Below are 4333 nucleotides of genomic sequence, written 5' to 3'. Positions count from 1 at the left end.
AGAGAGAAAATCTGAAGCGTCTCTTGATATAAAATATAAAGTTTCACCAAATCTTTCAACTGAAAATTTGAGACAGTTAAAGGAAGAAAATATCATGGCTTGACAGAAGTAAAAGATATTCCAACAAATCAATGTACTCTAAGTATCAATCACATTAAATTACGACTAAGCAAAATCTGCTTAAGGTCTGTGTTTGCACTGCTTTTGTCATTTTGTGAGTAAAAGAAGCTGTGTTTCCACTGAAAATTGTAGATAGATGAAATCAGAGAACTTCTTTCTATGATTTGTCTGTTACATAGCATATAAGCAGAACTAGCAATGCCTAGATAAATTTCAAGTCAAAATCCTCTTGAAAACTACACAATTATAATGTTTTCCCCAAACAATCTCAGGCACATTTCACAATTTAAGCAAAAATCTCCAAAAGACTTGCAAAGGTGCAAAAACACTTTAATACATCTCAGATAAAATTTTGAGATTATGAAATTCTTTGTAGGACTCAAAATAATACTGTCCTTTACAGAAACCATGACAGTATTTTGAACAGAAATGCATGAAGCTCTTGATGGTAACCATTCTGTATTGGTTGTATACAAAATGCATCAACATGTGCTTTTGGCATTATGAGATGTTCTAGCGTGGCACACTGTCAGACACTGGTCTTATAGAAGTAGGGAAAAAGGAGTTAAACTCTGTTTTTCTTTGCCAAATTCTTCCAATAATTACAACTGACTCTCTCTTGGCTGCAGATTCACTCTCAGCTGTGTACACTGTACTGTGCTTAGCTCTCAGTAAGAATTTGTGGCCTTATTTGTATTAAAGATCCATTCCTTAATATCTTCTTGAGGATGTAATGAATGAGTAAAAGGTGTTGTAAATAAACTGGTCAATTTATTGTGCCGTGGTTGAAATATTTTTCCTGGTCTACTTGTAAATGCCACAGCTTCAGAGGTCTCTGCTGCAGCTCCTGGGCAAATATACGTCCCTTAATTAATATTTGCATGCTGTATCTAAGGTTACCTGTGAGGAATGAGCAATAGGAAGAAAACAAAGTCATATCTGATCAGACTTAATAGCTAGTACAACCTAGTTACATCATACAAAGCATTCTGCTTGATGTTATGTGAAATTGCCATCAATTTATACAGATTCATTATAAATCTGTACAACCCAGATGGCCTCTAATAATGTATGTCTTCTGACCACAGACAAAATCCCTAAGTTAATCAGTTTTGGTATATGACTCCTGATATTTTGTTTGTTCTGAATTCAGAGGGATAATGTATTGACACTGGTCAGTACACTGTCATTAGAGGGGATTCACTACAGTGCATAGCTAATTATGCTTCAGAATATGTCTGGGGGTGTCTTCACACAAGGGCTGCAGGACTGAAGGGTGGTGTGGGTGAAAGCTGAAGACATGAAGTCAGGAATGATCTCAGATACACTGACTGGGTCTGTCAGTTTATCCCTCCACAAGAGAAAGTTGGAGATATCTCTTCCCTCTCCAGTGGAAAATTTAACTTCACTTACGTAAATAAAGCTAAGCTTGCTAGGTCTGGTGCTGGAAACACTAGTGGTTTCATTTGGTCCTGTTCTGGGGTTAGCACCCAGATAGATGGATGGTCTGAGGTGGGTACACAGCTCAGGCTATTGCTCCAGGAGCTGTGCTCTGGTGCCCTAATTGGCCAGCTATCAAGTGTGCAGGAGGCTGGTAAGAGGCAGTGAAGGTAAAGTGCTGCTGCTCAAATGGCCTGAGGAAAAGGTACAAGACTAGAGAAACAGTAACTGAGCACAGACATACAGAAGAGGAGAGTTAAATGATTCCCTGTTTTAACATTATGATTTCTGTTTGCACCTCTGAAATGTCCCTGATGGTCTCAGTGATATACCTAATTTTTCATCATATATTATTCTTCTGCTTTCTCGATTTACTTCTCTTCAAAGACTCTTACCTGAAAGGTAAAAATAATCTCTGATTTATAGGTAGTTGAGCATTGTCTTTAAAATGTTTTCATTACACAAAGTGAGTGAATTTATAGCTTGCTCAAACCCTACTGCCACTTTTCCTGAGATTTTCTGCTTTTCAAGTCCTTCAATTTGGATTTAATTTGGAGAGATGATCTTTATGACAGAAGAATATTGTCTGTTTCTTCTTGTGGAGGAGCATGGTGGGAGGTGTGTGACTGGACTAGTTTTCCCAGAGGGAACGGGAGGGGGTTTGTGGGATCTGTGGGCAGGGTAAATGTAGTGGTGGTAATTCATAAAGATTTAGCATCAGGCACTTGAAATAAAATTTGCTTCTTGCTTGCAGGGTACAAGTGCCTTCCTACAGCAGTTATGGCTAATGATAATGCCTGTAAAGCTCCTTCTCATGAAGCAGTTAGAAGAGTGAGGTACATAGTCCACAGAAAATAACACTTCTCCCATCTGCCTATCAAAAGTGAGGGGTAGCTGGTTAAGGCAATGCAGCAGTTTGAGTGAGAATGAATTGAGGGTCCCAAAAACCTATACAAGAAACACACAAAAGAGTATGAGAACAAAGGTCTCTGGTTCCTCATCGGTGCAGGGTATGAAAGTAACAAACAGGAGATATGACCTACTTCTTGCCACTACTATTTATGAAATCTCAGAGCAACTCAAATGGCAGCAAGGAGTCTTTGCTTGTAATTTGTCATTCCTAAAGGTTTGTGCTTGCGCTCAAGTTTTGCAGATAATCTCTGAAATTAGATATCTAAAGAGTTAGTGACAACTTTTTTTTAAAAAAATCTTTAAATTAAAACCAGTCACTATCTGTTTAAAAGTATTTGCTTTATTACGTGGCAGGTCCTGACACATTTACTACCTACTTAAGAGACAATAACAAAACTTCCTTTCTTTTTCTTTCTCTCACTTTGATAACAGTATGCTTTGAGTAGACTATGTGGTTTCATGTCTTATGCAGCATTTTCTTTTTTCTGTCATCTAAAAATAATTTTAAAAAATTCTAGAAAAGGTAACTGCAAATTTAAGAAGGATGTTAAGGTTGGATATTCTGGATTACTTATTGTTACTTGATTACATATTGTTATTTTTATTGGTATAACTGATATCATACTGTTTTCAGGGTGTGCTTGGTGATCTAGTTGATGAGAAGCTTAACATGACCTGGCAATGTACGTTTGCAGCCCAGAAAGCCAGCCGTATCTTGGCAGCATTAAAAGAAGTGTGGCCAGGAAGGTGATTCTCCCCCTCTAATCCACCCTCGTGAGACCCCACCTGGACTACTGTGTTCAGCTCTGGGGCCACTAACATAAAAAGGTCATAGACCTTCTTGAGAAGGTCCAGAGGAGGCCATGAAAATGATCAGGGGGCTGGAGTACCTCCCTGATGAGGGCAGGCTAAGAGAGTTGGTGTTGTTCAGCCTAGAGAAGAGAAGGATCTGGGGAGACCTTATAGTGGCCTTCCAGGACTTAAAGGGGGCTACAGGAAAGGTGGGGAGGGACTCTTTATCAGGGATTGTAGTGATAGGATGAGGGATAATAGCTATAAACTGAATGAGGGTAGATATAGATTAGACATAAGGAAGAATTCTTCCCTGTGAGGGCGGTGAGGCGCTGGCCCAGGGTACCCAGCGAAGCTGTGGCTGCCCCCTCCCTGGAAGGGTTCAAGGCCAGGTTGGACGGGGCTGGGAGCACCCTGGGCTGGGGGAAGGGGGCCCTGCCCATGGCAGGGGAGTTAGAACTTGGTAATCTTTAAGGTCCTTTCCAACCCAAACGATTCTATGATGTTATGATCTACAAATAATGGACAGGAAAGTAGAAAAAAAAAAAAACCCAAAGTTGATTTGTAGCCAAACAGCATGCAATCTATGCTAATGTACTGTCCAGAATGACTTTTACTTTATATATTTTTATAGGGGTTCAATTTCAAGTGAATGGTTACTTTAATTTCCAACCACCCAGTTTAGAAAGCCAACCTTACTAAAGAAGACAATATTTGCAGCTACTCAAATTCAAGTAAAATCAAGTCTAAGCAGTCTGTATAGGGTTTATTCCTTCATTTGATAGAGTGAAAATTAAATACAAAAGCAGGCACCTATCTCCACCTGTTAATCTATTCAGAAAATATAATCTACTACATGAATATTCATTTCTTACATCCCTGCAGATAAACTAATGGTTTAATATTGTTCAGGCTTTTAGCCTCTTTCATGCTTTTTCCAGCTCTGTCAGTGTAGGTCATTTAGTAGTTTAGTATCTAAAATTATATTATATATATATTAAAATTAGACAGTTTAAATTTACCTGACAAGAGGTATTTTAAATAAACATGTGCAGTCTATGTCTTATTT

Source organism: Tyto alba, unplaced genomic scaffold (genome assembly GCF_018691265.1).
Source record: "Tyto alba isolate M040663 unplaced genomic scaffold, T.alba_DEE_v4.0 Super-Scaffold_13, whole genome shotgun sequence".
NCBI lineage: Eukaryota > Metazoa > Chordata > Aves > Strigiformes > Tytonidae > Tyto > Tyto alba.
This window is presented reverse-complemented; position numbering follows the sequence as displayed.